Genomic DNA, 26,116 nt, shown 5'->3' on the forward strand with positions numbered 1-26,116 from the left:
CTATTTCTCTGGGCGGAAGAGGATTTTAGAAAAAAATGCCGAGGAGTGCGGCGACTCCAGAAGGAGGGCGCTGATTGGTGGATTCGTACCTGCAATGCGTCACTTGGACATGCACAGTCTGGGCTGGGAAGCGGTTACCCCTCCCCCCGCCCGCAGTGCGCGCGGCCCGGCCCGGCCCAGTGCGGCGGGGCCCGGCGCGGCCCGGGGGACGCCGTCGCCGCTGCCGTTGCAGCCGCTGGCCCGCCCCGGCCCGCCGCCCCGCTCCCCGCGCCTGCAGAGGGGGGGCGGCCTGGCGGGACGGCAGGCGCTGCGGCAGGGCGTGCCGGGCGGAGCGGGAGCGGCGGCGGCGGCGGCCGCCGCAGAGGGCCCGGGGCGGGGGGGAGGAGCGGGGCGGGCGGCGGGGCGGGCCCCCCGCGGTGAGCGCGGCCGCCTGCCACGGCCGAAGCGTGCAGGCCGCGGCGGGCGTTGTCGCTCGGCCGCTGCCGGGGCGGGAGGCCCGGCTGGAGCAGGCCGCGGGGCGCAGGCCTGGGAGCGGGGCCGCAGCCCCGCGCTGGCTGCCGTCGCTCTCGGTGCGTTAGCCTGAGACTGGAGCAAAGTGCACCTGAGAAACGCGTCCCCGAGAGCGCCTCGGCAGAACATTTCAAGCCTTATCGCTGTGCTCCGGAAAGCCTCACCCACGGAGTTACTAAATGAGACCCCCTCCGTACCCAGCACCGTCCAGAAAAATTCCCACCTCGCTCTGCAAGCCAGAGATGCTGCATCGCTGGTAGCATTGTTTAAAAGAAGAGAGTCCCCTGTCGCAAACCACGTACGCCCTGGCCTTGTGCCTGAGAAGGACAGCTGGCCAGCAGTTCCGAGTTAAAATCTCAAGTCTTTCCAGGGTTTTCCCTAAGGTGCATTTGGGCAAATGACTTCAGATAAGATTTCCAAACTCGCAAATATATTTCCGAAGGCATATAGTGTACTTAAAATCAGCTGATAATTCAACAAATAGCTGCAGTGATGGCTGAGTTCAGTGAAAGCAGGCCTGCCTGTCATCTCTGAAAACCACAGTGCTTATGTTGGGACCATAAATACGTTACTAAACTTTGGGGGCCAAAGTCCAAGTTTGCTGACCTGCGTTTGAATACAAATTACCAGTCATGTTACAATCAGAATTACCTACTTCCATACCTATTGCAAGAATTAGTTAGTTTATACAGTATTTCTAAAGGCATAGTATTTTTATACCTGTCATTACTGTTACTACACAAACCAGAGCGATGGCTCTCACTTTACACACTAAAGAGGTTTCACTCATCTCTCCTCTTTACAGTCGATATGTTTTATAGGCCATATAAATAGGATGTGCTTGGGAGGGGACTGGCACGAACAAACTCTTAACAAAAATTGTGTGAGTTTTTCCCTCAGAATATTAATTGACAGTCTCAGGCTGGCTCTCTTTTCAGAGGTAATCGTGTGTCCCCCGAATTCAGGAGCAAAGGGGAAAAACCAGAACAAGGCCTGGTTTCTTAAAATAGTCAGAGACCCCCTTCATCAAGCCCAGTGCCTCTTGTCCTCTCTACCTCACTTTGTGATCATAGGGAATACAGAAAACACCACTGTATACTTAGGTTTGGCCTTCAGCCTTGAAATGTGAAGTTACTATTTTGCTATATGTTAGCTTTTTAGGCCTCCTTTCTGCTTAGATGTATTTCTGGTCCACACATGAAGCGCATCTAAGCACATTGTCTTTTCACAATTTTGCACATTGTCTTTTCGAACGCTGATGAGATTTTTTCAACGTGTAATGTATACCTAGGTGAATACAATACTTTTCAGAGAAAGCAACGAATGCCAAGGTTATTGTTACGCACGCCTCCTCGTACCTCTGCGATATGAAATAGGAGCAAATCCCCACCTATGGTCAGGCTGTGCTCGACGCAGACAGATGAGGCATCAAGATGGCTTCAAGCAGTTTTACTCCTCCCTATGCTGCCTTTGGTTCAGTTTTAAGGATTGCTCTGACGTTCCCAACTTCTTTATAGTCCCAGAGGCGTGAATCACTGCAGACAAGTTCTTGACCAAAAAATTCGTCACCCGCTCTAGATTTGGGATAAAAGTGGCATAGCACCGCTCAGGGTGCATGTACGTCGCACCCTCAAATCTGGAAGCAGAGTGCCGGTGCGTCTGTGTGGAGCAAAACCACCTTCTCTGGAGACACTTGCTTGGGTCCTGGCAACGAAACGCCCACATGTGCGTGGCACCGGGCCTGATTTACCAAGCCCTTTCCTTGGCATCTGTCCTTTATGCTCACAGTATCTCGGAGAGGCAAAACATCGTGACACCCAGCTTCACGGGCGGGTTACTCAGGTGCCGAGACTCAAGGAATCGACTGAGATGAGGAATATAAACATTTCTGTGAAGCAGGTCCCGAGAGATTTGATGAAAAGTATATGGAAGGGCTGTACCGAGACAGCATGTTCTGCCTGAGTCCTGTTCCTGGAGTTTGCCGCCTTAGGAACTGCAGGAAACATGAGGTCCACAGTGTAAATAAAATGTAGGCTCTTTAATTACAGCCTAAGGGTCTGCCATGGAGCAAGGATTTGAATGCAAGAATTTCAGGTCCCAGAGAACCTGACCACCATACTGTTTATTTCTGTATAGGCCCATTGAAGTATCGGGTATCGGTAATTTATTAAATTCTGCGTACTCTTTTTAGTTATGTTCAGTTTTTTCTAAAGGTAGAAGAGGTGGTCTTTCAGAGCATCCTCCCTCCACCGTATGTTTCCTATGCCTCCTGGTTCCTTGATCTCTTTCTCTCCCCTTTCTCTGTTCTTATGTGTCTCCTTTTTTCCATCTGCATTTTCCTCCAGCAGCACCCATTTCCTGTGGGTTTCATCACCACCCCCACCCTGCTTCCATCTGTTGAAGAGATCAGCCACCAAGTTAACTTGCAATTACACTACCAGTGAAATTACACCAACAATTACAGCGGCATTACTAGGCATTAAAGCGAACACCCCAGTGAAATTAATGGGGGAGGGGGGAATTCGTCCCTCTCACAAACAGGTTGTCAGCAATCTCAGGTAGGTAAAACAGCAGCTTCTCAGGGGTGTTGAGGCCAGGGTCCTCCCTCAGTAGCCTAGAGAGGCAGAATTGCTTTCCAGCAGCCTAGCTGACGCTCTCCGCAGCCTGCATGTGCCAGGCAGGGAAATACATCAAATGACCAGCCGCAGCTGCGGGCTACGACTCTGACACCTCTGACAGAGCAATAATGGGAATTGACTGTAATTTCTCTGTCGCAATTGTCCAGTATAGCTCTACCGACTCAGACTTTTTAAAGTGCTAATTTCTCTCTCTGGTATGTAATTTAATAGGTTTGTCAATGTTTGTGCGCTATGCCCCCCCCCCCCCCCCCCCCCGCCTCATGCAGAAATGTAGTCTTATAGAAGTCCAGTTTCAGCATTGGGGTAACAAATTAGAAAAGCAATTTGAATTACAAGGTTAGATGAGCTGTATATGCCAGCAATTTTCAGTTATTTTATGTGGTATATTTAATATTGTGTAAATTTAATTTATTCTATTGTTTTACTAATACTTTAATGGATCGTGTGGACTGATCTATACAGAGCGCCGTGCAATGGTATAAAACGCTATAGCTGCCTCCTCGAGTTTTGCTGTGTCATTTCTGTGTAGATTATAGTAATAGTTTGAACAACCTAATTAGAAATTAATTCCAAATTTTACAAGTGAATTTCACAGGTAAGAAGAAAAAACTTCTCTCCTTAGAGAGAGTACTAACACTTAGCATTTAACTAACTGCTACATAGAGAAGGGAAATAGCTCATGGCTGATTTTACATAATGGGTCTAATTTTTTCCACCTGTCTTTCTTTAATAGAGAACCTGCCACCCTGAAGAAGGCCTTTATCTCACGTTCCAACTTTAAGTCACGCAGCCAATGCCATGGGGATAAAACTAAGGTGTAAATCAATATTTCGCCACCCAGATGTACTTGGAAGGCCCGTTCAGCCCTCGGCAAGGAAAAACTTTGCTGTGTGCAAAATTTTAAGGTGCTGAATGAGACGTCCCTATTTCTGATATCCTAAGAGCATCTGTCTATTGGTCAGACAACCCAGAATGCTGAGAACTGGGGTGACCGCTCATCCAGCTACCATCGCCTCACCTGGATGGCAGCAGCGGTTAGGAAAAAATAGAGGCTTGTTGACCGTATTGGATGGAAGACTGTCTCTAATATAAACACAGTTGTGGGAATAGCCTTGCCCTGTCCTTTGTGCCTGATCCCTGTAGCAGTCACACCTGGAGTGCGTAGTGCCTTCGAGCCACTGGGATGGCACTCCTTCCCAGAGGGCAGGGGATTCCTCCCACCACTTTGGTTTTGCTGTGTCAGTGTTGAAGGCGATGCAGGCATATCCAAATTAGCATTTCAGTACCTCCTGTAAGGCTAGCGGGGCAGCTCTAGCAGTGTGGTGCCCACTCAAGATGCCATTCAGGTTTGCAGTTAGCGGATACAGACCTCTACTGTGGGGATTGCACAGCTCCCCGACTCGAGGCTAGATGTTGTGAAGCTGGTTCAGGTGACCTGAAGCTGAGTCTTTAACTGTATTGTGACTAATCACTAAAATGAAACAAGATGGGAGAGCCCAGAAAAGTAGATAGGTGCACTCACATAAGACTGAGAGAGGCTGGAGGAAGATGCAATATCTAATCATAGGCTCTAGGCTAGGATTAGGAGTAGAAAGCCAGTGGGAATCGCAATCTTTTCTCTGTTTTTTGTTTGGGTTTTTTTTTGTTGTTTTGTTTTGTTTTTTTTAAGAGATAAACAACTGCTTCCATTTTATGAGGATATCTGATGGAACATTGCCCATAAACCTGCAGTATTTTCTGGACTCCTATGAGAAAAACATGGCTCCAGGTCTTTGTCTCACCAGTGTATCATTCTGGAAGACGAGAAAGCTGCCTGGGCAGAGGCAGTAGGAGATCCCCTTTCTAAACCATGTTCTTGAAGTACAAGAATAGATGGCCCTCAATACTAATTATGAGCAAGATCTTGCTTTTTCTGTGTTTCATTTTCTAAAATACCTTAATAGGAGGGAAAGCATAAAAACCATATTTGCTCCAAGATAACAGAAATCCCGCAGTCATCATCTGTAGTACAGTCCTGTTTTCCGGGGACTGGAAATAATAACATAACACTTACAAGAAGTAGCATAAAGTCCTGGAAATTGCAGAATGTATTCCAGTGTCTTCAGATTCTGCAAAGGCTTCTTTTTCTTCCCTTTGACGAGCTGTAAGAGAAAGAGAAAGTCTTCAAGAGTCGCCTGCACTTCCACACATGGGCCAGAAGCCTCCGTCTGTGAGAACCGCCACATGATTATGATCGTCACAGTGCTTACAGCTGCACTGTGTGAGTCACAAGCCGTTTGAATTGCATGCTGCATGTCTGTGGACACGGTAACGAAACTCGCTCTCGCATGGAGACTCTCTTTGGTTCGATGCACATGACCAAGGAAGTACTTGCAAATGCACAGTGGCTAGGATTTGGCCATTTTTCAGTGGGAAAACATATACAAAATAAGCTCATTCACCAACCAGACTATGCCATTGTTACAGATTGGTTTCGGTTTGCCCGAAGCCAAGCCCACAAAATACGGAGTGAAGGAGTACAACGGAATTAATAAACTTGACAAAATGCATCCAAGCAACTGTTTAAACTTCCCCTCGTGCAGAGATCTAGGAAGACAGTGGTCAAGGAAGAACTTGGTAATTCTCCGTTTTGATGGGAAGAGATGGCTAGAGGAAAAACATGCTTTCCCAGGTCTGAAGACAGTTAGTTTTGGTGGCTATCTACATGGGAGATTTTCATCCTAACATATTTTTTCTTTATTAGCAAACAAATATAACAGAATAATAGCTAACTCCTATTAAAAAATTACCGGGGGGGAGGCAAAGCAGTGCTTATAATAGAGTTATTGCTGCAACCTTAATTAGGGCATAGTGCCAAATGCCTCTGTGATGAAAAACAAATCAATGTAATGATGCTTTCCCATTACCTTTTTCTGGGGGAATGAAATGTCACAAAATATTTTGCAGACTTCCTATTGGGGACCAGGGCGTACGGGACTGATTTACAACAGAAGGCAAAGGGATTTTGTTTAAAATCAGTGCAGGTAGACAGACAGCTGCTGGAGCTGAAGGTTAAAATATGTTCATTTTCTAATGACAGCAAAGGATGAAGCACTTATTGACTATAACATTTCAAATACAGTATAGAATCTCATTAGACTAAGCATAGTATATTTACTTCCCTTTTTCACCCAGATAGACATTGTTTCACCTAAACTGAAACTGCTCTGGAAACCCACACAATGTCATTTAGTCTTCTGCTCTAAGGTCCTGCACATTTAAAGTGATTTTTGTCCACATACTGACAGTTGAAGAACCCCGCCTCTCCTGAAGTTGGTAGGCGTTTCACAGGCTTTCTTTCAGCGGGTCACATCCTGAGCATCTTATTCACTTTTTCCTCTATCTGTACTCAGGCGTGCTTTCAGAGGAGTTTATCCACATAAGGGCTGACTAAATACTGAGCAAACAGTTCAGAATTTGGCTGTCTTTTATAAATAATGATTCAAAGGTTTGATTTAGCTACAGATGAGCCTGAGCCACAAAAATTGCATCTGGCTCCTAACTGTGTCAACTCCCATGGCAGAGGGTTTTTTTTTCCCAGCTAAAGCTTGGCCTGAAAGTTCATGCAGAAATACAAACTGTGAATCAGAAGCCCGTATCAGTGCTCCGGGTGAAGTGCGTACCAAGATAGCCTGCAGCCACATGCCAGCTTGCCATTGACCTTTTATCTGCATAAATAGTCGTGACCTTTGGGCTGCTCAAATTAGTGCTAGCTGCTCGAGCAGTCAAGTATCACAACCCTGTTCTGCTCAGGCCGCATCTCTCTGCCTCTGACCGTGCGCGCTGGCTCCTTCCCTGGGCACTGGAGGTAGGCGGGGGCACGGGGCAGCTTTCTTACCTCTGTGGACATCTTCTGCCTCCGAGGACACCCGCCACTGGCTGGGTGAGACCGTAGTAAAGTCTCACGACATCGACTGAGCGACACAGAGAAGACCGAGTGAAGGAGCTGACAATCCGCCTTTAGATTGACACTTTGCTATAGGGCACAATAAACCTTCACCTTCGCTCTCGCTTTAGTTTATCGTCCCCTCTCATTATCTTTCATTACGTTTAAAGTAAGTCCTAAAAGAGTTTTAAAATCAAAAGAAATAAATTGTTACCAAAATAGTTATTCTTTTGCTAAGCCTCAAAGTTAGTTGTTTTGCGTAAAAACTGTAGTAGATCACTAAACCACAGATCTCTCTTTAAAATATGAACTACTTTTTATTCAGTGGCCTGTATGCTGTATAGGGTTTAATGCCCTTTATTTTCTCAGTAGACCAGAGCTAGCATGCTCTCTCATGTAAATAAACATTTAATCCTATTTCAAAATGCATCATTTTTGTCCCTGAAACCACAGCAATGTGAGTTATTTTTAGAAATAGGTATTTGCATAGTTTTACAAGCATGTTTTTCCCAATTTTTTAGAAGAGATCCTTTGGTTGCTTAAAGGACAATATTGACTAGGCCTGGAAAAAAAAAAAAAAAGAGTGGGATACTTTTAAGGATATAAAGCAGGAAAAAAATACAAACATTTTCAAGGTTCTTCAAGACGACAAATGCACAGACACATTTCACAGGGAGCTTACGATCCCTGAAATTGGCTCCAAAGCTCTTTTTTTCTGATTTCCTTTAACCAGAGCTTTTTTTCTCTTTGACTGTTTCAGTCACGGGATAGCAGATACCAAGTGTATTTTTCAACCTGATGTACATTGTCTGCATGATGGTTTAAAAATTCGGTTGACTCCCATTATACATTCTGGAAACATTTTTAACTGCACCAAGGAAAACTGTCAGGCAAGGGGTGAGATAGCTAGTCACTAATCCCCCTGTTTTTAAAACTGAATTTGAGGGAGCCATCCCGCAAGTAAGAGCTGCATGCTGAGGCACAGGCCTGCCGCCTTGGGCGGACATGTTGGAAGGGAACTAACTGTTCTGCTGCATCAGGTCCTTCAGCTCCACACAAACGTCTGACCCGCAGCACTCGGGGCGAGCTGAATTTCACCCCATGTTTCAGGAATATCTTCTCACTGGAAGGGCTGCAATGCCACCCATATGGTCCTTGGTCAGCCACCCAAAAAGCAAGTGTCCTGCCTCTCTCCCAGGAGAATGATTTGGGCAAGGGCCATGAGTCTGAGAATGAGTCGGGAGGGTGCAAGAGCTGCAGACGTGTCTTTATGCTGTGCAGTTGGAGCGGGTGCAAGAGAGGATAAGGGCTTCTTGCTCCTATTTCTGTGAGCAGTTACACAGAAACAAGACCCTATGTCTCTCAAAGTCCATTTGCCAAATTACGGCATCTCCCTCTTTAGTTACACCGAAGAAAGGGCATTTATGTTTCACCAGAGAAGCAAATGAAGGGAAGGCTGGTCTGCAGCCTTCTCCTCTGCAGCCACTGAGCCCCTTACGCACAAGCTGCATTACAGCTGCAGAGAGGAAAAAATGTGGGCTACCCTTGCTGAAACATTGGCAGCACATCACTGTTTACAACTGGAATTCTTGCTGCCTGCTTTTACCAATGACAACTTAGGCCAGGAATAGGAAACTTCACATGATGATGAGGTCAACTTTTTTTCGCTTGTCCAGTGCCCCAAGATGAGCGCAAAGCTGCTGAAGTTAAGATTTATGATTGCTTGCAAAAAGTTGAGCTGGAGCCACGAATTTTAGCTGGCTCTTTTGTGTTATCTTTTATAGCACTTCCAGCAGCACACTCGTTTGAAACTTTTAAAAGCAATTTGGTTTGCTTTTATTTGTTCCTCATTTCAGCCCTCCTGCCTTGATTATCTGTGGCCGTACCAGGAGCAATTTTAATTTGACCCGTTCTCGAGTAAATAAGAAGGCAATGCATGTGTTTGTAAAGCGTGTTTAACTTGTGTCTTTCATCTGTGATTAATATTAAATCTATTGAGCTACATAAATAAGTAATTCACTTACAAACCTGTCAAACCAATAGTAGTTTCTTCCCCTTGGACTTTACAGCTCTGAGGCATCCCTTCTAATGGTTTAATTTTGTACCTGGAGATAAAAGCAGTCAGCTAGACAAGTTTCACGTGCGGAAGAGGGAGGGCTGCTCAGCTGTTGTTCTCCTCTGCCCCCATCCCACTATACACAATGCACAGAAATGTGCATAAAAATGTAGAGTGGGAATAAAATAACCACTTTGCATGTCACTTCTGCTGTGGTGGTTTGTGCATGTGAAGTAGACTCCTGCTTGGTCTTCTGGTTTGGATAACAGCCCTGTAAAGTCATTTCTACCAAGAGACTAGGGATCTGTTTCTGTTCTCATGCAAATGAAATTACTGTAATTATGTAAGCATAAAATCAGGGGCAAATGAGAGGAAACTCTTGTTTTCTCTTTTGTGCTTTCATGGAGTTGGGCTCCTTAAGCACGAATAAGGTGATGCTCTTGTAAGAGATGGAAAGCAATCAGGCACCTGGCCTCGGGAGGACTAGCCACAGCACTTAAGACTTGCAAGCCATGCAATGCATACAGATAGCTGGGTGTCAAAGGGTAGTTTGAAACAAAATAAACTCCCCAAACTGGGAAGCCCCTTGGAGCTAAGCAAAAGGAAACAGTAAGCGCAGGGGGTCTAGATGAAATCCCATCCCCTCTCCACCTTGTCCAGGTGCCTATATCAAAGCCGTAGGGAAGGATCTCCTTATAGCCAGGGATCCTTTCCTAGAAATAATTGCATAGGACCTCTCTTTGGAAGAAATGATGGGAGTGCTTTCCCTCAACACCCACCCCAGCACCATTTCAGGCTGTGTGCTGTGCTGGTACTGGGCTAAAGCTCTTTATCCATGGGAATTCTCCTCCCTCCACCATTAGCTGCGTATGTAAAACCCTGCATAAGCCATTGTAGTCTCTGGGATGTGGGGGTGGAGAGAGGAATGGAAGAAATCTTGTAGCAGAATATATTTAGCTTCCATCTCTTCCAGGATGCTCCTTCACACCTCTCAGTTAAGTGCATCCAGCCCTGTACCAAGCTGTGGAAATGCAGCAGAACCAGCAGAGCTTTCTGCCTTGATGAAGGGGCCCGGGTTTCAATAAAGCAGCCTCAGTACTGAAAACATAAAAGGGACTCCCCAAGTTATTTGACAAAAGACATTTTAAACACACTCCACGGGAGAGAAGCTAAGTTAGTTCCTAATACTATTCAGCCATACTGAAAGGAAAGTAAAATTTTATGGCTGTGTGGGAATCAAAAATGGGATCAAGATTATTGGCTAAAAGGGCAGAAATCACATTTACTAAGCTGCCTTCTGTCTGTGATGTTTGGTCTTTACTGTTTTTCACTTAACAAAACTGCAGAACTTATTACTTCTCCTTAAGGAGTGCTACTGTGTGCAGGGAGTAACCAGCTCGTGGTTATCTGCTGTGACCAAAATGCTGACATTTTGAAATGGACGTTATTCATTGCAACCGCTTTGACTGAGGCCATTTCATATGGAAACAATTAAGAGGCAGAAAGCATATCATAACAAAGGAATGAGATGAAAGATCAGGAAATACAAGCAGATTGGATCACTCTCTAAAAATGGATACAGTATTTACTGTTAGCGATTATAATAAATCTAAGACTTGAATTACCACAGGAGAGCAGACATGACTCTGAACTGTAGATTTTCTTGTGCAGTCTAAGAGGAGACAGTTCAGATGAATGTAAAATTTAGGTCCAGGATAGAACAAAACGTAACTTATTTCATATGTGTGCAGAACGGAGGGAGTCTGAAAATAATGTGTTTAAAAAGCGGTCACAATGGGAAATTACAGAGAAACAAACAGCAAATAGGAAATTAAAAAAATATAGTCCACGTGCATTCCCTTAAAAGCAAGGGGAAAATATAAATGTACGTTGAAGAACACTCACAGAGATTTGCACATCTTCTTGAGACCAATCTAAATGCAACTGGAAACAAAAAAAGGCTAAAAACCAAAATCTGTTTCTAAGAGGTGTGTACTCTTACAGGCGGGAAATACCCAGGGGGAGGTTTTTTCCCCCCACTACTATCAGAGAACGAGCGAGGTAGTTACTGGAAAGAATATATCATAATAAAGAATTCGAAAACACCATTTAATACTTCTGTCTGGTTGAGTAATTAAACGAACAGAATATCGTTGCTAAATGAGATGAGATAAACGAGACACTGTCAGTCATACCCAGCTGGGAGCCAGGATGTCCATGTCCCTCAGTTCCTAAAATAGTTATCTGTATTTGGAGGAAAGTTTGGAAATCACTTTCAGTAGCTACCAACACTAGGTCTCCAAGTGCCATAACTGCCATGCCTCGGTGCTGTATGCACACTCACACACAGAATTTCAATGTCCCAAAACTTGAGTGAATTTAACCTCAACTTGCACTGTTAGGTGATAGCAAACTGCCATCTAACTCCTCGCTCTTGACCACTGTCTACGAGACTTAATTTCTGTTGCCACTGAAATCAATTTGAGTTTTATGACTGACCTCACTGGAGCCAGGATTTGGCTTAATGTCTTGATGTAAGTAGCTAATGGTTCTTCTGACAATAGCTCGGAGCTGGCGTAAGTCGGGGCAGAAATATTTAATGCCTTGTGATGGGGTGAACATCCCATTCATGCTATCGGCTTACCTGGCAAAGGGGATATCAGGTGTTGATGCCTTCATTCCTGTTCAAACGCCCTGCTTTCCCCCTGAAATAACAGCAACGCCGAAGTGGAAGGCATCTCACTTCTTCAGGAAGCTGAGAACCGTGCAAATGCCCACTAAAACTGGCTAACGTACATCGAGCAGAGAGATGGTCAGGGGTGCACCTGAACCTCTGAACGGGGCACTACAGACCTGGCATAGCACCTGCGCTGTCATCCTCCATCATCCTGCCCTCCCTCCGCTCCCCCCACACCTCCATGGCCTTCACAACATGCGATATTCCGCAACTGCACTTGTCTGAAGCTAGCAGAGCTTCAGCAAGCTGTGCTGCTGGGGTGGGTGGCATTTGCTGACAGCACTCTCCCTCCGGCTGCTTCTCCCTTTCTGGAGCATCACTCGGAGGCAGTGAGCACGCCTCCTGCTGCTCATCCCCAGGCCACCGGCTTTATTCATACAGGGCAACTGCTAAGGTTGCCAGCTGGAAACCCATGCGATTTCCAGTCCTTTCCCAACTTTGGGAAATGCTTTTCCCTAGGCAGTAGTGAAGCAGAGCGTGGCAGGAGGCGGGCGGCTGGGAGAAGGGGTAGCCCCGCACGGGATGTGAGCTTCATCCATCTACCAGCTGGCCGCAGAAGGCAGCGGTTGCAGAACGAGTAATCCTGGGTGCCACTGGCATTTTAGAAAGAGCTACATATTTGACATAGTTTCTCAAGAAGATCCCTTTAAATAGTAAAACTTTCACACATTTGTATTCAGAGCTCTTACGATTTTATTTTTAAAGGGAACGTAGGTGTGCACAAACAGTGGGTGTGAGACTGACAGCAGTAGACCAGAGCTCTCCATTTGCAGACTAACTGCTGCATTGACTACTATACTGCAAACTCCTGTAATGAAAATACCAAGGATTGAGAGGGTCTTCCCATCTCTGTGTTTATTTTGCCTTTGTCCTCACAGCTGAAGCTGCCCCAAAGGGAACCAGCAGCTAACATGGCCCATGCATGTGTGCGCGTGTGTTCACACACTTGCTAGAACAGACACAAGATTATCAAGCCTTCCAGACAGTAATTACTTTTAAGCTTTAGCAATGCATTTGGATTTTGCACTCCGTTGCCACAGAAGTAGCTTTTTGCATGACGTCACGAGTTCTCTGACACATCCTTAAGCAATGTGTTCGGGTCTGTTTTTTATTTGCTGACTTTTTGTTCTTAAAAATAAACAGCTTAGACTCAGATACTTGTACCCAACTTTGGCAATATCAAAGGTTCTTACCAGGTTTCCAAGGACTGGGGAGACACCCAAAAGCACGCATACTGATCTCTTACAAACAGCCTGAAGTACACTATTCTCCATAGCTGGCGTAGCTTATGCCTCTAAGTATCATTCAATAGGTGACTCTGCAAAGGAGAACGATTACGCTGGCCTTCCGACCCTTTCTCCCACTCCAGCCCACTCAGAAACACCTTCTGAAAAAAGCTCCATGGCAGAATCCCTCTGAACATTTAAAAAGCCTCTTTTTATTCCTTACCTTGAGCCATCTATTCTGCTATTCATCCTTCTCCTTGAGCCATCTATTCTGCACATGATAAGGTCAGGAGTGGTGCCAATACAGTGTAGAAACTTCCCCTTTCTTGAGGCATGCCAGGTTTATTACTAAATTAAGTGAGTTCCTACATTTTTCTCCAAGACTACAGGCATGCAATTTTCTTCCAGCTATTCCTCTGTATCTTCCAGTCCTCATATGTTAATGTGCTTTGGCTTTTGGTTCAAGTTATTAGGAAGAATTCTTCTTTAGCCTATATTTTATTTCTTTGCTTCCTTTGAATAATTTAGGGTCAAGTTATAATTTTCTCTCGCTGGCTCTAGTCTTGTGCAGAGAAGAGCAAAATTCTTCTCATTTTTGTAATTTTTTTCCCCCCAGCTAATTGGAGTGGTTTTGTTAATGTGCTATGCTTGTATGCTCAGCCCTCTGCTAACCATCTTAAGAGTTGTTTTTTCCTTGCACATTCAATAGGCAAAATCAGAGGTGGATCAAAGCATCGTGCCAGTTCTGGATGCTAGAGAAAACGTAGGCAGGAGCTGCCTGACACAGAGTCCCTCCGAAGGTGCCATCTGCCTGCCAGATTACAGGGGACTGTGGTCAGGCAACAACAACGGGAAGAGACCGGTGCCTTGGGCCTGCCTTTTCACACTCCACCTGGGAAATCTGACTTCCGAAGTTTATTTGCTTTCATAGTGCTAGAAATTTCTGTTATACAGACAGAAATTCTGTTATAAAAGGAATATAAATGCTGTTGCGCAAACAGATCAGGCCCGAGGCTCTGAACTAACTGCGAGGCCAAAGACTAGATTCGGGATGATCCGAGGCCTGCCCCTGCAGAGAAACCGTCCGCAAAACAGCGACACAGCCTCTCGCTGCGAGGTCAGCTAAGGCTCCTTGTGCGCTCCCCTGATTTTATGGTGGGATCTTTTGTGATGAGTTCCAGCCCTGCCTTCCTTCTCTTCATTTTTTTAAAGTACTTTTGCAGTAGTCAGTTCTCTGAAGCACCGTTTTCTTTCCATTGAATTGGCTGAGAATCTGGGTTAAAGTGACTGACTGATCTGACAACAAAGGAGCGATTGTCATCAGGTCCAAAGGATTTGATATGCTGTTGGTTATAAAATGTACTCGGACAGCCCAAGTTCTGTGCCAGATTAATATTTGATGTCATGGGACTTGACTGGCTGTAACCAGAAGAGCTGGGGCCGTTGTTGGGAAAATGGCCATCTCCCTTTCAGGGGGAAGTTAGGGCTCATAGAAGCTGACAGCCTGACAGCCCAATCTTCCATTTACCCCTAAGCACCAGTCAGCGTGAGCAATGACAATGCAAGTTTCCCCATATTTAATCACTGATAGGTCAAATTCTCTTTGCAACCTATAGGTCTTGTGAGTACTTTCTATTATCAGCAACAACTTTGCTTCTTCCAGCAGTTTAGAGGGTTATCAGTGCATGGCTCCTCTTGACAGTAGCTACTCCCTCTCCCTCCCTCCTCCCTCCCTAACCATCCCCACCTCTCCTACGTATGTGTGAGACCCCCCTACATGGTCCGTGCAACTATATAGTAGTCCAGTATGCTCTGAAATCCTAAACTCTCTCACATAAGGAGAAAACAGTTTTGGGCTGCATCATCAACACTGTCCTAAATGGCCCTGTTTTGTCTGTCTGCTGATCCTTTGTCTGAAGTTATCCAAAATATCTCTAGGCTAATGAGGACCACGTGCCTCTGACACTTCATTTAAAAAGGAAAAAAAGGAAGTTGGTATTGTGGCATGTAGATATTAAAAAAATAAATCAAATAAAACTTGGCATTGTAAATGGAAACCAATGGACTGCAAAATTGTATTTGTTCTAGCTGGCTAGAGTACTTGCCGAGTTCCAAGCTGTTTGTCCCTTTCCGTGGAGAGACGGTGTCTGCTCCATTTGTACTGTAATCGCAAGGCTGTTGTGAAATAAGACTTGGACTTCCCACTGTCAAAACAGTTTGTGCACACAAGAAAAAATTAATCTCAGAACATGCCACGAGACACAAATCCTAGCCCTCGTTTACAGAGAGAATGAAGAGAGAGTGGCTATTTTGTCCGAAGCCATGAAGCAAGTCTCCGTTAGAGAGACTTAAGTCTCCGTCTTATACTGAGAAATTCTGACTATGGCCCTCTTACCATTCTTTCAGTATCTACAAACTGCAGGCAGCATAGTATGTGAATAATAATAATTAATGATAAGGCACTGTAGTGGATAGCAGGTATACAGTTGCCCTGTAATTCCATGTGACATCTGGCTAGCTGTAACTTTCAGCTCAGGATGCCTGAAGGCGTCACAGGGGACAGTGTTGCTTCTCATCTGCACTACATGAAACTCTGCTGCTTTTCTGCAAATCTGATTCTTGATCTTTTTATAAATCTTAAGAAAACTATATATGACCTAAAACTCTGCTCAACTGAAATATTTACAAAATACCATGTGGAACACATAAAAATATTCCTGTTATGAATAGCCCATTATCACCAACATATCTACAATATCTGCTTTTTGTCATCTTCCCTATTCTGAATGTTGATAATGATGATTATTCATATTAGACATGGAAACAAATAGCATTTCTTACATGCTCTCATTGACTCTCAGTGCATATAATTACCATACAAAAGCTAAATTGTTCTAAGGATTTTTATCACTTTGAATTGCATTGGTCAAAAGCCCTCCAAAACTCTTTTCCTAGGATTTTCACATGTACAGTCCTGAGAACTGAAGTTTTTCTTTTCATTTTCCAAAGACTGTGGGGTTTTAAACTCATCACCTTGAGGATGGGAAGCCAATCAAATGTACCTTGCAAGGCTGAAGAGGGTTGTTTTCAGGCTGGAGAAGGTACAACTGGACAGGAAGACTGGGAACCAGAATAAGACCTGCCAGCTCTGACAACAGGATAAGGTGAAAGCTAAAAAGAGGAGACAGGTAAAATGAGCACATCTTATTCTTTGAAGTCTGAACAAGCGATGCTTGAGGTTAGAACAATGCAGTAAAAGATGATTAGGACAAAATACAAAGAACTTGGAATTTGTGACTTTGAGCTCTGTGGCCTTCCGGTGCTCTGCCTGCAGGAGCCTGTTCCAGCCACCAGGACTGTCCTACCAAAGAGTTGTGTCTTCTAAAACCATTCTCCAAAGATTTTAACTGTATGGAGTATGCTATGCAAAGCAGTTATCAAAAAATAGATACCAGCTCTGTCCTTGATATTAAATAGGATCATTTGGATTACTGCAATCAAATATTAAAAAAAAGCATTCATTACGAATGTGAATTTACATCCCTTCAATTGTAGAAATGGTCAGAAGAATATCTCATTTAAAATTAGCATTCTTTAAGTAAGGTTTAAAAATGGAATTGATTGGAGAATAATAGCCTATCCAGCTCTTTGCTGCCTTCAACTCTTGCATGTATTTATTACCAAAGTCTTTAAAATAAGAAGAACTTTCTCTTAAGAAATATACAGACCATTATTATTTCCAGCCCATATCAGTTACACAGCCCCAATGACTTTGGGGCGAGAGTTATTTTGGGTTGGTTCCATTGGGATGAGAATGCTGATGGAGTTGGCTAATTCCTTACATCAGTGCTCTTGATTAACACTGAATGCACGAAGCCCTTTGTCCTTGAACTTTCAAAACTAAGGCCAAACAAGAAGCGAGGAGTTTTGTTTGCAGTTTCAAGTGTCTTTTACTTGAAAGCACTGTGCCCAAAATCCCTCCCTCGGCTTTTCTTTGGGGTCACACTGCTGGGGGCTCCTCCAGCTACACCTGAACCTTCTTGGCTCTCTGTCCTGTTTCTGTCTCTCTTCTACCCGCCCGAAGGAAATAACTGCCTTTAAGCTGATCTCTACCTGAATGGGTAGATTAGCCCCTAGCCAAACCACCCTGCTGCTCAGTTCAGATTCCTGAAGAGCCTTATGGGGACTCTGCCCAGCTCCAATTGTTTCAGTCATCTGTAAGCGAAAGAATGGTTAATTATTCTATTCTCACCTGAATGGTTGGCAGGAACACCAGCCCAAGCCCGCAGGATATACTGAATTCTTTCTGAAACACCCTAAACTCAGTCATCATTGTTGCAAATGCTGTCCCACTGCTGCTGCTGCTTCCTGAGACGGCCGCTGGAGAGCTGAGGCTCCAGTATCATCCAGCCCAGCACCAGGGGCTCCCCACACTTTGTACACCCCACTGTTGTTTCCAGACACTGCTTTTCAGAACAAGAGGTATTAGGCCATGGGGGACTAGTTGGGGCTTGACTCTGCTGCTCCTGCTGTCGTCTTGACTTTGAATTAGTATTTTCTGTGATGGCTTTTTGTCTGCCTACATCTTCCTGACATGCGTAGTTAGATGCTGCAGTGGAAATGCTGTTAAATTTGAACCTGCCTAAGACTCCTGGGTTCCATCATGCCCAGCTGCCACCTGCCATGAACTTGAGCACTCCTCAACACTGCCACCCCTGCACCGTGCTGTCCAGGCTGGAGACAAAGCTTTCAACTGCCCTATGGATGAAAAAGGAATTTCTTTTCTTCTTCAGAGGCTACATAGAGGGAAATACGTGTTATGGTAAAGGAGAATGCTATCTGCAACGAATGGACAAGCTCTGGCTGTCAGCATAAAACGTTCATAGGGTGTATGCTGAAGGAAAGGCAGATTATTTCTTAGGGTTCAGTGGTTTCTTACTCTATTTCTTATCTGTTGGCAGACTAATTTCCCTTATATTTCAGAGGAAACATGCTGAATGGCAGATCACAGGCCAGTCACTCGGCTGATGCCAACTGACATCTGTACGTTAAGCTAAACTGAGCGATCTTGGGCCCTAACAGAAGCAGAAGTCAACTATATGTACACAATACATACACACACACAGAAAGCAGCAAAAAAACCCTAAACCCAGGCACACCACTCCAAAGATTATAAGTAACTAAGCAGAACAAAGGTCTATCCCTAAATGCTAAAGATCAGTGTAAGGGTTTTTTTATGGCTGATAACATACTGTAACCCACTGTTAAGGTGAGGACTTTTTACAGCCGAACAATACCTAACAATCAGCTTTTACATAGCACATCCCATAAAAAAAGAATGAGAAAGTGCTCTACCAAGAAGGTCAATATTGTTATCTCCATTTCTCAGAAAGGAAAGCTGAGCAGCAGGGAGTGGAGGTAAGGTGCCTAAGGTGCGTTACTTAGAGGAGTGTAGGAGTGCAGATGACTTCCCCAGTCCAGAAGCCAGAAACAAGTATAAAAAGGCCAACCTTGCTTTACTCGGGCGGTTACACACACAGCCCTGCTTATAGTAGGAATGTTTCCTAACCACTGCAAACACTAACTCAGCTCCACTGACTGCGCTGAGAGTGCCTGCGGCAGCCAGGACCATATCTACATTAGGGGAGAGGCAGATGAAAAAGTTCCTGCACCGTCAGCTGGAGTATGAAATTACAGCACTTCAGCTGCTTTGCAGGAGCGGCCGCGCGCGTGCCCGGCCGCCGCCGCGAAGGCGAGGCCGCTCACCCTTCAATGAAGTGATGTAAACCACACCGGCACGGGGGGAAGGAGCGGAGGAAAGGACAGGTTAGGAAGAAAACCGGAGGGGGGATTTACTGAATCTATCGCTGTTCAGCTATCCCAGCCGGTGCATCCTTACCACACTTCTCAAACTCCAGTGTCCAGCTGGGAGCTGGTGCACTGCAGCCACCAGTGGCTAAGGCAGACCCGGCACGGCATGGCGTTTGCAGCTGTACAGGGTCAGTCCCTCTGCAGAGCAGCCCGAAGGAAAAAGCCAGTCTCCTGACCCCACGGGACTGCTCATCGACCCAAGGTCCTGCTCCTAACTGCTCTGGGAAGCGAAGAAATGACACGGCAACATTTATTGTTTGATTTAACATGAAACTGATGGAGCAATTAAATCCAGTGCAATAAACACTGGGGACTACGAAAGGGGAGATAACCACACACACACGTGCGCGCGCTGAATGACAGGTTCCTTTTCTTAGTCCTAGTCTGATCCTTTTGCCTGTGAGGAGTGATCATCCATCTGGGAAAAGCTTTGGCTGCATGTGCCACAGGGCTGGCCTGCTGACCCTGGTTTCCTACGCACTGCCGGAGAGTGGAGAGGGAACCTCTGGCCACAGAGTTCAGAGTTCTCCACCGGGGAGGGAGGACAGGATCACTCTCCCTTTCCTTCTACTTGTGCAGGAAAAAAAAAAACCTCTCTGGATAACTCATTAACCCAAATTACCTTCCGTTCTTATCTCACTCTGCTGGTTAGTTGCACTAACGGCCTTTCAGGAAGACTTTGAGAACCCTGCGAAGGTCCTCCGCGTGACTTTTCAGACTCGTTGGAGACCTGCCAGTGCCCGTTCCTTTACTTGACCCAGCAGCCTCAGCAAGGGAAGCTGTAGTGCAAGGCTCACCTCTTCAGTAAGGCTGCTCCGTTTGCCTCCGGTTTACCCTGCGTGAATCACGAACTGCGGTTTCCACATTTAAATCCCAGCAACATCCCCTGCAGCCAGCTACCCTGTTGGTCGGTCTGCCTTTCAGCTCGACGTGGGAAAAAAATCTAGGAGCAGTTAGTCTCCCGATAACGATGTATATAGCAGACTGTGCATCTATATGTTGTCATGGAGATGCCATGGGATACATCTGAGGGTTTTGCTGGTTGGGTTTCTTCTGCATCACACATTTGTACAGAAATTAGGTTTTGACAAAAATATAGTATCCAAAGTTTTCCAGAGCATAAGTGGAACATAGATCTGTGTCAGAGCAGATCAGGTCACCTTATTCATGATAACTTGGCATGGGCCTTAATTTTTTATTTTCCACTTAAATTGCTCCTGAGTTCATATCCGCATAACACCACCGAGTTGAGAGAATTAAACTAGTCGAAAATAATTGAGGGGGAAAAGAAGCAGGCCACATGTTTTAAAAGCAACAATTAAAAATTGCAAGATGACAGAATATAATAGACTTCTGCAAATACAGTGGGACTGAAATAACTGGTTGGGGAATTGCCCTTAACAGTTAACCCGAGTCATCTGAAACCTCCATCATTTTCTACCTTTACCGGATATTTTTAAGATGAACAATTTCCCTGCTTGTGTCTATCTTATTTTTTTTTTCTATTAATATTCTCACAAATTTACTAAAAGGTATTTTCAGTTAAACAGGGATTTTTTTTTTAATCTTTTAAAAGGAGAAAGAATTAATCCATTTCTAAATCGCACCTTGTCTGTAAAAGACAAATCACGTGGCCAATGGCAATCATATTCCAAATAGCACAGTAAACGCCTGCAATCAAACAGGCCGAGGACCTATCAGCTAATTATGTAATCAGAAGCAAACCTGAGAAGCCACCACCAGCTCACCACCTGCAGACCATCTTCAATCTGAGCATTTTTTTAAAAATATCATCTTAGTCTTTCTACATAACATCCTTACAGTATAGCCTTTTCTGTCTATCCACACAGTTAAACCTCTCACCTATCCAAGCTGTCATCTAATTGCGCTAGATGAATTTTTTAATTTACTTGGAAGTGACAGTCAGCTGTTGGCCTCCTTCTGAAGTTATTCAGATTTGAGATTACTCTAGAGAACCTGCTGCATTTTCACACCACCACTAGTGCAGATCCACTGACTGAGAAAAGCTCCCTTGTGTCTGTTGACATGAATAATCCCCAACATTTTTAATATAGGCTGCCTTTGCCAGTTGGCTGACACTTGTGCTATGCCATGAATAAAAGCTATTTGATGACAGTTGAGAAATGGATGTGAGACACTTGCTGCTATATTTCCTCTGCTGTATGGGAGCTAGTCCCTATTGTTTGTCATGTGCAGGAATGTAAAGATGTTAAAGGCAACTTGAACGCAGCCAGTGATGACGTGGTAGCGCAAGGCAATACAGTGAAGTGAGACCCAAAACCTCTTCTAATAGCCTGCTTCTTATTTATGTTCCTCGAATGGCTTTGCTGCCTATAGGAAGTTTAAGTCACTGTAAGTTTAAATAACATGTGTTTTTATGCATTAACCTAGCTGGAGCGCCCAAAGTGTGCTTTCACATCAACATAGAGAAGATTCCTCTTATTACCCAGCTAGAGAAAGTTTAGAGTTTTATGTGTGTCATATAAGCAACAGGATTAATAATGAATGCTTACTTACCAGCGACTGCTGCTCTTCAAAAGACCCTTGTGTGTTTGTGTCTGTGGGGTGTGCACTGTAGGAGAACCACAAATTCTTGGTGTGTAGAACATGCACTCCAGGAAAACCACATGAGACAACAGCTCAGGCGACTGCGCAAGTGCATGTGGAGTATTATCACTAGCAAGGAAGAAAAAGATAGGGATTTAAGGCAGGTTGACAGAACAAGAGGAAAAATGTTTGGCTAATAGAAAATGGGAGATGAATTGAGGTGTCAGAGGAGCGTGAAGAAAAAAGCAAGATTGAACCATCCAAGAACAAGATAAAATGAGCAGAAAGGAGGGGTGACTGGGAGAATACAGGCAGGAGGAGGAGTGGGAGGAATGAGATCAAAGGCAAAGGAACATTATGGAGGGCCTTGAAGGGGAAGATAGGGAGATTTAATTGGAGGCTGAGAGAGACATGAAATCAGTGGGATTTGAGAGAGATCTGGTGTGTCACAGCCGTGGGATTTTTAGCAGGAGACTTCTGAGCAAACTAGGGGGAAGAAAGTAAGAGGAGAAGAGGGGAAGGAGGACAGACTGCTGCAGCATAGACATCCACTGCATGGACAAGAGTCTTTTGAAGATGAACAGTAAGGGAAAGGCAGATTTAAAGAAGATTTAATACATCCTAATACTTTAGGAGACAAAGCTTACAGATAACCCATTAAAGCCCTTTTATTACCAAAAAACCCCAACAAACATGGTGAAGTTTAAAGGACTAGCAGGAAGAGACAGCACATGGTATGCTCAGCAGGCAAAAGTCCTTAAAAGTATATCCAGCGGCCTGCAAAAAAATCAACAAGAAGAGGGCTGTTATCCTGAAACAGAGCATTCGCTTGATTCCAGACCAAGCTGATCCTTGCCCTGGGTTTTGCACTTACTGCTAAGTCATAATAAGCAGATTTACAGGTTAGTCAAAGTTTTCTCTCCCACTTGTGTCCTTACCAGAGTTTTCTCTGAAAACCTGACCCAGCTGACAGAGGCGCTGCCCTCTGCCCTGTTGTCAGATCAGAGCTGGAGCTGACAAAATGCACCTGCCATAACGACTCACCAGTAATGACCCTGCACCTTCAATATAAAGTTTCAAGCACCTGATATTAGCGTGACACAGGCAAGCTCTGCCATCTCTGCCTACAGGCCTGGAGTTTTGCAGAGTGTCGAGCTGTTATGGGGCACTCCGGATCTTCGCGGTGGCGGTGGTGGTGGTGGTGGTGGTGCCGGTGGTGCCGGTGCCTGGGGCTTCACGCAAGGAGAGATGAGATGGCGATGCTTCATAGCTGTCTCTGGGAAAGGAAGGCCTGTGCTCTCCAGCAAACGGCTGAGACAAGAATCTGCACGAAACCAGCTGAAGCAGCATGAGAAAAATCAGAAGACAGAGAGAACTATTTTTCCCCAAGAAGAGGGGAAAAAATGGTGTGCATACATAGGCAGTGTCCTGGTAGTTACAAGGCGAGACACGGTGACACAATGATGGTGTAATTTCCAGATGATATGTCAAGCAGAAGATGCTTTGGAAAGCTCTGTTGGTCATATCAGCTTTTGGGATGTGTGACTAACAGCAATGGGCCCTAATAATTATTTTTTAAATGTCACTTCAAGCACAGTTTTCTCCTGATTATCACTAGAGCACATTTCTGGCACAAAGTGCCTCTTTTCAGTGTATCTTGGTAGTATCTGAAGCTAGCACTCAGCTCTAGGCAAAGATGTTAAAAACAGTATATCATTTTGCTCTTGCAAGGGAGAATCTCACAATTAGGCCATCTGCTACCTTCCACACCAGCGACGGCTCGTCCTCATATTTGCTGATAGAACCGGGGCTGGCAATTAAATAGCAGCCCTTCCTTCCCAACCTCACCAGCTATACCCCTGCCCGCTGCACCACAGCTCCTCTTGTGCAGCACCCACCAGACATGTCCTTCTTCACCTGAAAACAGACAAGCTGCTGCACTCCCCTGCTGTCCATCTCCCTGCGGCTGGTCTCTGCCCTCTCCTTTTGCCCTGGCTTTGGCTTCCTTGAGCCATTGCCACCGCCCCAGGTGGGGAGGGCTGATGCTGATGTTGCAGAGGATGGGGCTGCAGCTCCCCGATGGCGTGATGCTCGTTCCCCCATCATGTCAAGCAGTCACAGTCAGACGAGAGCTGCCTCTGCACCTGGCGTGCCTGCTTTCATGTAGCTTGAGCCTCCTTGGGACAAATCTTCTGTTTCAAAGTAGACTGAGAAAGCGGCTGATAGGCCACGCTGATTTCAGCCTTCCTGCAGACAGGAAGAGAGGGTCTCATAATACAACGTCTCTACAAGTAACTGTGCCCTGGCATAGAGATACCCACCCTACCTTGCGCTGCAGCGGTCAGCTGTGGTGGTGTGGAGCTCAGCACAGCTGGGCACCTTCACACTTCCATCAAACCCAGCTTCTCCCAGAGCCTGAGCAGCCCAAATCTGCATCCCTGCAGCGCACCACAGCCGCCTGGGCAGACAGTCCGCTAGCTCCTTCTCCCGCGTGCTCCCTGCACAGCACTGGCACCGTGGCGTGCCGACCACACCTGCTCTCTGGTTGCATGTAGTTAGTCTTCCCCTTCCATTCCCAGCCCGTGCCCTTGCCCTTGCTGCACTCATCAGGCATCCTCCTGTCCTCCACCTCACTGCAGAAGACGGCTCTCTTCAGTAGGCTGCTGGCGGGTAACATGCCTGACTCATAATGGTTTTCTTTCTTTTAAGAAAGATGGATATCTCTGAAGATGGTAATTTTTATGTCTCTCAAATTCATAATCCTGTGATCGCTGCGATATTCAGCATCTGAGTTACTACAGCACAGCGGCTGGATGCAGCGGCATGCTCAGAGGCTGAGTGCCAAGCTGGGAGCAGATAAACACGCTGCACATGCTTTATAAGCCACAGAGACCTGGAGCAACTCCGTGCTCTCAGATACAACGCTTTGCCTGCTTTCGGCACATCAAACACATTATTAGCATGTTTTCAGCAGGAACTGAAGACCCAGAAGCAAGAAGGCAGACCCTGGGCTTAGCTTCACAATTACTTTTCCTCTGACAGTTTTTCAGAAAGCTAAATATTCATGCACTCTAATTAGCATGTGTTTCTTTAAGGGGGCTTGTTCTCTTCGTGCTAATCCGGACTGAATTGCCGAGCACTGAAAAAAAAATGAGCACAATGGCATTTTGCTTCTGGTGCTGGATGAATTCACCTGTGGGGCAGCCACTTAGTGCAAGGGTCCCTGCATCACCCAAATGATGAAATGGGGCTCGCTCGGCTCATTTCAGTGAGCCGCGTTTTCCCTTGCTGTGCTCTCCAGCTTGGGCAGACATTTGAAACGGGAGGTGGTCTGGGTCGATGGAGATGATGTTTGTCATGGGGAAGAGGACGCGTTCGTGCTGCCAGGCAACCGGCTCTGCAGCGCCCGTGCCAATGGCTGCGAACACCTCTGCAGAGGCAGGTCTAGAGAAGGAGCGACCAACCCGTGGCTGCTTGCTGCTGGGGGGCCCCCATCACCCCACGGAGCCCAAGGGGTGGCACAGCTGCTCCCCTGCAGAGGCAAAGCAGGGAGATGGGGCTGTGCCCCCTCCCCTGCCTGCCTGGGGGTCCCTGTCCAGGGGCTGGAGCAGCGAGGGGGCCAAGCAGGGCTCTCGGGGAGCCTGGTGCCCACTGCATCGATGGAGACTTTCTGCCGTGCTTCCAGCTACGGTTTCGGTCAGTGCTGCTCTGTGGTCGCTGAGGAATATGCCCTTACAGTGCAGACCTAGGTGAGAGGCTGCCGTTCGCATGGCCGTGCTGCAGGGTCTGCGGGGGTGTCTGCAGAGCCCCCGCCGTCCCTCAGCACACATCTTCAGGTGCATGGGGGCATTTCACCCCTTCTGCAGCAAGCTCGCCAGCCCTGCCTGCTCACCCCTCTCCATCCTGTGGCACGGCCTCACTGTGGGGCTGACACAACCCAGCTGCTCCTTCGCTCGCGATTTTCACTCTATATTCGTGCCCCAAAGAAACAAACCCCTTCTCATCATCCTCTCTGCTGCATCTTCAGCTACCCCTGGCAGGGGCAAAAGGAAGGGAGAGAAGAGGGACCACAGACCGGTGTTGGTACCGTCATGGGGAGGAGGTGCGATTGCTATTTCGGCTGATGGGCTCCGGAGGGAAGTCCTATACTCTACTCTTAGCCTGGGCCATGAATTTCTTTCCCTAAGCCCTGCTGCAATCTGCCACACACAGCTTGTCAACTGAGGATACAATAGATTTTACTCATGACAGATATGCATACACACACACACACACATATATATATGCATGAAAAACTCATTCAGTGGGATTAGGCAAAATTACAGTAAGGTGTGCAGAACAGCACTGCTATCTGCTGCAAGCATGTCCTTTGCTTACTCATTTTGATAAGCGACTTTGATTTCTGCCAGTCTCTCACTCCAGGAATATTCTTGCAAAGACAACGTGGAGACCTTTGTATTAAGCGTTTCAAGAAGTTTTCATGCAGCGATAGTTAGGCCTCTACATTCTTGTATCTCCTGGGGAAATTTTAATTCAGATTTTCATTTAGTTTTTATTTTACAGTTTAGGGGCAGATACCTGGAA

The 26,116-nt window shown here is 45.8% G+C and overlaps 1 long non-coding RNA gene across 1 annotated transcript; it reads right to left on the bottom strand.

Moving 5' to 3' along the window:
* Positions 1 to 95: 95 nt before the first annotated feature.
* Positions 96 to 24,154, bottom strand: LOC148053241 (uncharacterized). The gene is made up of 6 exons (XR_015708105.1): positions 22,617 to 24,154; positions 22,208 to 22,309; positions 21,503 to 21,661; positions 19,762 to 20,017; positions 5,203 to 5,290; positions 96 to 2,503 (listed from the first exon to the last, which is right to left on the bottom strand). It is a non-coding gene; the product is annotated as an uncharacterized LOC148053241 (long non-coding RNA).
* Between the last annotated feature and the right edge of the window lie 1,962 nt (positions 24,155 to 26,116).

This window comes from Nipponia nippon, unplaced genomic scaffold (assembly GCF_047370975.1).
Source record: "Nipponia nippon isolate SJK-2023a ecotype South Korea unplaced genomic scaffold, ASM4737097v1 scaffold_4, whole genome shotgun sequence".
NCBI classification, from domain to species: domain Eukaryota; kingdom Metazoa; phylum Chordata; class Aves; order Pelecaniformes; family Threskiornithidae; genus Nipponia; species Nipponia nippon.